We start from the raw sequence: 9,523 nt of genomic DNA on the forward strand, positions 1-9,523 counted from the left end.
TGATCGGGGCCCCGGCAACTTCTCGCCCATCTTTGGGCTTCAGATGAATGTCATTGTTGTAATTGGGATGATGGAAATATCACCCACAATAGCTTTTTGGATGAGACGAGGAAGTTGTGTTTATTGTGGAACATTTGGAATATGCAAAAGAATGCAAAGGAGGCGGAGTCACCTCCAGCAAGGACGTCTGATGATGGGAATGTCTGGGCTTTGTGGGTGTTTTCCCTCCGTGTTCTCAGTGCTTTTCTTCCTTCTTGCTTGCAGTTTTATCGTGGTAAAATACATGTAACATACAATTTACCATTTTTAAGTGCACAGGTCAGTGGCATTAAGTACAATCTCATCATGTGCAGCCGTCACCACCCTCCATCTCCAGAACTTTCTCATCATCCTCTGTCCCCACTAAACACTACCTCCCCTTCCCCCAGCCCCGGCAAGCACCATCTACTCTCTTATCTGTGAACTCACGACATAGGAACCTCGTATAGGAGGGATCAGGCAGGATTTGACCTTTTGTGTCTGACTTATTTTACTTAGCATATAGTGTCTTCAAGCTTCATCCAAGTGGTAGCATGCATCAGAATGTCCTTCCTTTGTTTTTTGTTTGTTTGTTTTTATTTTTTTTTTTAAATAGAGACAGGGTCTCTCTCTGTCACCTAGACTGGAGTGTAGTGGCATGATCATAGCTCACTGCAGCCTCCAACTCCTGGGCTCAAGCGATCCTCTTGCCTCAGCCTCCCAAGTAGCTGGGACTACAGGCACACACCACAATGCCAGCCTAATTTTTCTATTTTTTTGTAAGACAGGGTCTCTGTTTCTCAGCCTGGTCTTGAACTCCTGGCCTCAAACAATCCTCCTGCCTTGGCCTCCAAAGTGCTGGAATCACAGGTGTGAACCACCTGCTCATCCAGAACGTCCTGCCTTTTTAAGGATATTCCGTTGTACAGATGGACATTGTGTATCTGTTCATCTGGTGATGGACACTTGGAGATTTTTTCTGCTTTTAGGCTGTTGTCAATAATGCCGCTGTGAACACGGGTGTATAAATATCTCCTCAAGACGCTGCTTTCAATTCTTTTGGGTATATACTCAGAAGTGGAATCACTGGATCATATGGTAATTCTAATTTAATCTTTTGAGGAACCAACACACTTTTTTATAGCAGTTGTACCATTTTACGTTCCCACCAACAGTGTATAAGGGTTCCAGTTTCTCCACATCTTCACCCACTTACTTCCTTTTGCTTTTCATGGTAGCCATCTTAATGGGTGTGAGGTGGCTTCTCATGGTAGTTTTGATTTGCATTTCCCTAGTTATTAGTGATGTTGAGCATCTTTTCATGTGCATATTGGCCATTTGTATATCTTCTTTGGAGAAATGTCTGTTCAGTCCTTTGCCTATTTCTGAATTGGATTGTTAGTTTATTTGTTGTTGAGAGTTAGGAGTTCTCTATATATTCTGTCTGTATATTCTGGCTATTAATCCCTTATTAGATATACGATTTGCAAATATTTTCTCCCATTCTTTGGGTGGCCTTTTTATTCTGTTGATATTTTCTTTTGATGCACAAAATTTTTAAATTTTCATGTCTATTTTTCTTTTGTTGCCCATGGCTTGGTGTCATATCCAAGAAATCATTGCCAAATCCAACATCGTGAGGTTACGCCCTGTATTTTCTTCTATGAGTTTTATCGTGTGAGGTCTTACATTTAGGTCTTTCATGCAGTTTGAGTTAATTTCTATATATGGTGTTAGTAAGGGCCCACCTTCCCTCTTTTGCATGTGGACATCCAGTTTTCCCAGCACCGTTTGTGAAAGGTCTGTCCTCGCCCCATCGTATGCTCTTGGTGCCCTTGTCAAAAATCACTTGACCACCTGTGCGAGGGCCTATTTCTGGGCTCACTGTTCTATTCCACTGGTCTGTGTGTCTGTCTTTATGCCACATGGTTTTGTGGTAAGTTTTGAAATCAGGCTGGGCGCAGTGGCTCATGCCTGTAATCCCAGCACTCTGGGAGGCCGAGGCGGGCGGATCGTTTGAGCTCAGGAGTTCGAGACCAGCCTGAGCAAGAGCGAGACCCCGTCTCTACCAAAAATAGAAAGAAATTAACCGGACAACAAAAAATATATAGAAAAAATTAGCCGGGCATGGTGGCGCATGCCTGTAGTCCCAGCTACTCGGGAGGCTGAGGCAGAAGGATCACTTGAGCCCAGGAGTTTGAGGTTGCTGTGAGCTAGGCTGACACCACGGCACTCTAGCCTGGGCAACAGAGTGAGACTTTGTCTCAAAAAAAAAAGAAAAAAGAAATCAGGAAGCATGAGTCCTCCAGCTTCGTTCTTTTTCAAGATTGTTTGGCTATCCTGGGTCTCTTGAGCTCCCATATGAACGTTAGGATGGGTTTTCTATTTCTGCAAGAGGCATTGGGATTTAGATAGGGATTGTGTTGACTCTGTGGGTCACTTTGGGTAGTACTGGCATCTTCCAGTCCGTGACAATGGCATGTGTTTCCACTTATTTATGTCTCTTTAGTTTTTTTCAATAATGTTTTATAGTTTTCACTGTACAAGTCTTTCACTTCCTTGGTTAAGTCAATTCCTAAGTATTTTATTCTTTGTCATGCTTCCATGAGTGGAATTGCTTTTGTAATTCCTTTTCAGATGGTTCATTGGGAGTGTATAGAAATGCATCAGATATTCATGTGTTGACTTTGTATCCTGCTACTTTGCTGAATTCATTTATTTTGTTCTAAGAGTTTTTGTGGAATCTTTAAGATTTTCAACATATAAGATTATATCATCTGTGATCAGAGATAATTTTACTTCTTCCTTTCCAGTTTGAATATGTTTTATTTCTTTTTCTTGCCTAATTGCTCTGGCTAGAACTTCCAGTACCATGTTGAACGGGAGTGGCAAGAGTGGGCATCCTTGCCTTGTTCCTGATCTTGGAGGAAACGACCTCAACATAATAAAAACCATTCATCAAAAACCCACAGCAAACGTCATACTCAGTAGATGGACGATCGATGGTTTTTATTATGTTGAGGTAGCTTCCTTCCTTCTATTCATAGCTTGAGGAATGTTTTTATCATGAAAGGTGAATTTTGTGGAATGCTTTCTCTGCATCAATTGAGATGATCATATGGTTTCTCTCCCTTCATTCTTTCAATGTGGTGTATTCTTAATACACTGATTGATTGCACCCTTACGTTCCAGGAATAAATCCCGCTTGGTCCTGGCATATAATCCTTTCAGTGTGCTGCTGAATTCGCTTTGCTAGAATTTGGTCAAGGATTTTTGTATCAATGTCCATAGGAGATATTGGCCTGTAGTTTTCTTTCCTCATAGTGTCTTTGGCTTTGGTAGCAGGGTAATGCTGGCCTCATCAAATAATTTGAGAAGTGTTTCCTGCTCTTTAACTTTTTGGAAAGTTTGAGAAGGTGGCGTTCGTTATTTAAATGCTTGGTAGAATCACCAGTGCAGCCATGTGGTCCTGGTTATTGGTTCAATCTCTGGTTATAGGTCTATTCAGATTTTCTGTTTCTTAGTGATTTAGTCTTGGTAGGTTTTGTGCTTCTAGGAATTTATTCACTTTGATATAGGAGGAAGCAACTGGTCTGGGGCCTCCAGGCCTGGCTGTCCAGCTACGAACGAGCCTGGGCCATGTCACTGCTCTCTTGTCAGGAGGTCCACCCCACCTGCTGCCTCTCGGGGGCTGGTGGGAGGTGTAATGATCTGTGGGGATGGCTGCCGGGTCCAGCAGGGTCTCCCAGTGGGTGCAGGTCGGCCAGGGTGTTTGAGAAGACACTGAACACCCCAGGCCTGCTCCAGCAGGTAGCCAGGGCCAAGCAGCTGCCTCTGTCCCTGAGTCACTGCAAGAGGCCATGCAGGGGCCCAGCTCATGAAGCCTCTAAAATCAAGGCCAGGGAGAGAGGGAGGTCTCGGTCAGGCAGATGGCTCCTGTAGGCAACTCCCTCTGGGCAGGGCCCCTTCTGGGCTGTCACCAGGGTGAGGCCAAAGCAGGGACACATCACCTGAGAGGCCCTCCAGCTGTGGCCTGTGGAGGGACACACCTCACTGTCCATTTGCTTTCCAGGCCTAAGACTTTAGTCTTTGTATTTCACAAACAGCGCTGTGCTCCAGTAGTGACAGTACAGTCTCATGTGACCTCTTCCCAACCCCTCACATCAGCAGTTTTCCGTTGTGCGGTTCCGCCTGTCTGGTCGTTAGGCAGCGCTGACGCAACTGTGAGATCCGCCTTCTGGTGTCACATAGTGTCACATGGTGTCCCATCACCGCCAGTCTGCCCGGTTACCCTGTAACACAGCTCCGTGTTGTGCCTGGAGCTGAGGATGTTCCAGCAACTTCCTTGGCTGGCATCTGCCACTGGCCCCTGAGAAGGTGCCAGTGTGTTTTGTCACTAGCGGCGGTGTTGCAGTGCGCGTCTTTGTCCAAGAAGCCCCTTCCTTTCCCCAGCGTGTTCTCGAGAGCAGCGCGACGCGGAGGGCGTGGACGAGGCCGTGGTGCTGGGAAGCTCTCGTCCAGCAGGGTTTACCTTGAAGCTTTCCACCTGCGCCACGGCGTCCCGCACATGCACACTGTCCTCTTGTCACCGGCAGGCAGCACCACCATGGCGCGGGGCAGATAAGCACAACACACGTGGCCACACACCCCACGCACGGAACGCGATTCAGCCGTGGAAAGGAGCGAGGCGCTGACACGCGCCGCGACGCGCCCTGGAGACGGGCGGGGTGAGGGGTGGGCAGACGGCCCAGGCGGTGCGGGATCCCGCTTTTATGAACTGTCCAGACTAGGCAAACCCGTAGGGACAGGAAACAGATTGGCGGCCAGGGGCTCCAGGATGGGAGGACGGGCAGTTGGTTTCCTGGACAGGGTCGCCTTTCCGGCTGATGAAAGCGCTCTGGAACTAGATAGCGGTGGTGGTCACGCAAGAACGTCCTGAATGCCGCTGAACTGGTCACGTTTAGAGGATCAATTTATGTTATGTGAATTTCACCTCAGTAATAAAAGAAAACACTCAGAGTGGGAAGCAATGCTTTTAATAAAACAAAACCCAAAGAAACCCAAGCGGCACTGGGCAGAGTCTGCGGCGTGAGCGGCAAGGCCGCGATGGAGGAGGAAGGAGGAACTGCCCGAGCCCTGTGTCCCCACCCCGGCCTGGGCCACCAGGGCCTGGGGAGCCGGGGCAGCCTGTCCGGGTGGGTAGGCGGCGGCGGGCGGGGCGTTCTCCAAAGCTCGTGGAACCAGCACCTGCTCCGAGCTGACAGATGGCCTGTCCCCTGGGCAGCCCCTCCGGTTTCATTTCTGTTCAGAGCTGCCCCTCGTGGCGCCCAGCCCTGGCCCCCACTCCGGGCTGAGCTGGCCTGGAAGGGCCACAGGGGCCACCTCACAACTCTGAGGGAGGCTGCTGTGCCCCGCCCCCGCACATGGCAGACACCTCCCCCTCAGGGAGGCTTGGGTCTCACTGGGGCTTGAGGGGTTGGCCCTCCCCACCTCCCTGAGCAACCGTGGGACAGGGGGGGCGGGGCAGGCCTCTGCCACCGGGAAGAGCTCCCTTCTGTGCTCCTGGGGTCCTGCACTGGGCCTCAATCGGGGCTGTGGCCCGAGGGGCTGGAGCACCCTAGAGATGCCACCCAGAGGGCTGGGCAGGCAGAGGGGGCTGTGGCGGCTGGGAGGGGTGCCCGTGTGGGTTGAGGTCCTGCCATGTCCCTGGTGGTGCCCAGCACGTGGGCCTGAGTGCAGAAGTGCTAACGTGGCTTACCGGGATTATGCGTTTTATGTATAGATACGTATATATCTCAAAATATCACTGCGTACCCCATGAAGAGGTATAATTACTATGTCAGTTAAATTAATTTAAAGTTTTTAAGTTTATAGAAAGAATTTGAGAAGGTGCTGACCTTGTGCCCCCCAAGGGGGCTGTATTCCTTGCTCCGCACCCTCCCCACTGCCTAATTCCCATGGGAGGTTGGATTGTGCCCCCAAAATATGTCCAAGTCCTGCCCCCAATGCCTGTGAACGGGCCCTTAGCTGGGAACAGGGACTTTGCAGATATAATCAAGTCAAGGCGAGGCCAGACTGGACCGGGGTGGGCCCTAAACCCAGTGACTGGTGTCCTTGTAGGAAGCAGGGGCTCAGAGACACGCAGGAAGGAGGCCACTGATGGCAGAGGCAGAGGCTGGGTGAGGCGGCCAGAAGCCAAGGAGCGCTCGGGGCCCCCAGAAGCCGGTAGAGGCGTGAGGACCCTCCCCTAGAGCCTGCGGAGGAGCATCACGCTGCCCTGTGTTGATTTCAGACTTGTGGCCTCCAGAGCCACAACGGAATTAATTTCTGTGGTTTTAAGCTCCCCCAGTCTGTGGTCATTTCTCTGGCAGCCCCAGGACCTTGTGGCACACTCTGCCTCCTGTCCTTCCTCCCACCCCGTCCTCCCCCTACCCCACTGGGGGACCCTTCCCTGAGCCTCCGAGTCTGTCTGCAGAAGGGGACCCTACTGGAGCCAGCCCCAGGCAGTGAGGTTCCCCCAGTGCTAATAAATGACATTTACTGTCATCTGGGCCTGGGGCCTAGAGGGCCTGGGAGGGGCAAAGACAGCGGCCGTCCCCCAGGCTGGTGTGGCTCTATGGGGCTCCCGTGCCAGGACACAGGGTCACCCTTCCTGAGCAGCCTCAGGCTCTGAGAGGGCTCGGCACTGCTCCTCCTCTATTCGAAAGGGTGGTATTTAGCTCGTCATGGTCTCAAAATATTGTATTATCATGGTCTCTTTAAAATATTGTATTAAAACATTAGTTACCTGATTATTAGGTTTGGTTTTTTTTTGAGACAGAATATCACTCTGTTACCCAGGCTAGAGTGCCGTGGCATCAGCCTAGCTCACAGCAACCTCAAACTCCTGGGCTTAAGCGATCCTCCTGCCTCAGCCTCCCGAGTAGCTGGGACTACAGGCACCACCATGCCCGACTAATTTTTTTGTTTTCAGTAGAGACGGGGTGGGAGGGTGGGGGTGTCTCACTCTTGCTCAGGCTGGTCTCCAACCCCTGAGCTCAATCGATCCTCCCACCTCGGCCTCCCAGAGTGCTGGGATTACAGGTGTGAGCCACTGCGCCTGGCCTAGATTTGTTTTTAATGGCTTTATTGAGATATAAATCACATACCATAAAATTCACCATTTAAAGTATACAATTCAGTGGTGTTTAGCATATTAGCAAGGTTGTGCAGTCATCAACTCTTACGTAATTCCAGAACATTCTTATCACCCAGAAAGAAGCCCTGTACCCCGTAAGCAGTCACTCCCCATTCGCCCCTCCCCCGGCTCCTGGCAACCCCTGGTTCACTTCCTGTCCCTGTGGAATTGTCAGTTACGGACGCGTCACACAAACGGGATCACACACGGCATGTGGCCTTCTGTGACGGGCTCCTTTCACTTGGCGTGATGTTTTCGTGGGTCATGGTGTGTCAGAACTTCAATCCTGTGTATGGGCCGGTAATACGGCACTGTGGGGACAGATGCCGTGTGCTACCTGCGCACGTGGGGCCTGAGCCTGCGCTCCCCCCGTGGGACGACCATCCTTAGGGCAGCAGCCCCAGGCTCCGGCCGCCCCAGCCAGCACTCAGTTCATGGAGCCCAGGGCCAGGCTCAGGGCTGACCCAGAGGCCTCAGGCTCTTGGGGTCCCTGAAGGGACACCAGTTCCTGTCCCCAAATCCAGGAAGCAGGCAGACAGCTCCCTGACAGGCCCTGCCCCCTAAATCCCACCAGCTTTCCTGCCCCACAGCGAGGTGAGCGGAGTGGAAGGTGCTGGGCCAAGGGCCGGGTTAAGGCTGGAGGGGCCCTCAGAGCCCCTCTAGGTCAGCGGTCACCACGCTGCAGAAGCTTCGGGACTCCTGGTTGTGCCAGTGCACCTGGGAGAAAAGGTGCTGTCCAGGTTGAATGGGGTGGGAGTGCTGGGCCTGGGGCCCTGGTGGTCTCCCTGCCCTGCCCGGACCCCCGGGAGGACCTGCAGCACAGAAGCCCCTGAGCTCTGGCCCAGCCACTTGTGCGCAGGCGTGTGTTCGCTGGCGCACCCGAGAACACGCCAACCCTTGCTGTCTGCCGACCCCGGTCATTGAGGCGGATCACGGTGGCCACAGAAGATCTGGACAGAGGCTCTCTCCCAGCTCCAAGCCAGTGTCAACTTAGGGCCATTGGTCATCTCCCCCTGCCCAGGCCCAGGTGTCTGGGGCACCTTCTAGGGTGGGCATAGGTGGGGCCCTGCAGACGGGGCCCAGCACTGACAAACTTTGCCTCCTGGGCTGGGGAAGGGAGGGGGAGGCCCCGATGGTGGCCCCGGAGCTGGGAACCCACCCCCTGTGCCCCACCCTCGTCCCTCACACTGGCTGCACTCCTGGGTCACAGCCCTCTGCTGTGAGGGGGCCACCTCCGGCCCGTCCCTGCCTGTGCCAGCCATCCTTGCCAGCTGCCCCCAGGAGGCACAGACTGGATGGGGGGGCCAATGCCTTTGACACCTCCTAGGGCAGGGACCTCCTGTGCCATTCCACCCACCACGTGGCCGCTTTGTCCTCAACAGCAGCCTGGGGACGAAGCCCCTCTGAGCCACAGCCACGCAGCGGGGCCAATGAGAAGGTTCTGGATACCCTGTCCCCCAAAGGTCTGAGGGGCACTGGGGGCTGGCTGCTTACAGCAGAGGACCCCTAAGGTCTTTGGGGACAAGGTGGGGGCCCTTTGCTTTGCCCATATGGGGTGGACTTGCTACCCAGGGGCCACTTTAGGAAAAGAGGGGGAGGGTCCTGGCACCCCCTCTAACCCTGAGGCCCTGGGCACTCTGTCCCTGTCCCTGCAGACGCCGCCACAGAAACGGGTCCCCATGGGTCTTTAGGGCCCTGCTGGGGACAGGCGTCCCCTCCACCTGCTCCTGCAATGCCCCTGCCCTGCAGCCGGACCCTGCCAAGGGGCTCTGCCTTCTGGGCCAAGAAGGAGGGAATGAATGAATGAACGAATGAGCGAATGAAGTTACATCCAACTCCTCTCTGTAAATCTCCATTGCTCTTTAACTCTCCCCACTCCCAGCAGGGCTGGCAGGGGCGCCCCCACCCAGCATGCCCTGCCCACAGCCACAGGGCTGCAAGATGGCGCTGGGGGAGGGGGAGGGGAGGAAAGGGAGGGAGGAGAGGGGAGAGGACAGTCCCTCAGTGCCCAGCCCCAACGCGCCTGCCTTAAGCCGCCTGGCTGTTCATTCCGGGTGGGGGCGGCTAATTCCCTCTCCAGGGTTGTCGCAGCCTGGCACAGGCGCAGGCAGTGTGTGCAAAAGCAGCGCCCCCACCGCCCGCGCAGGTGCCGCCCAAACCTGCGAGTGGCCCTCAGCGTCGCCCCTCCCGCTGCCGGGTTCCCTCACCTGTCTCCGTGCACCTTCCCGCCCCCGCCTCGCCCCTCCGTCCCCTCCAGTCTCCGTCCCCCTCCCTCCCTGCCCCTCCCTGCCACCGCCCCCTCGCCCGCCTCCGGCCCCGTCCCCCTCC

Source organism: Propithecus coquereli, unplaced genomic scaffold (genome assembly GCF_000956105.1).
Source record: "Propithecus coquereli isolate 6110/MARCELLA unplaced genomic scaffold, Pcoq_1.0 Scaffold869, whole genome shotgun sequence".
Lineage (NCBI taxonomy): Eukaryota > Metazoa > Chordata > Mammalia > Primates > Indriidae > Propithecus > Propithecus coquereli.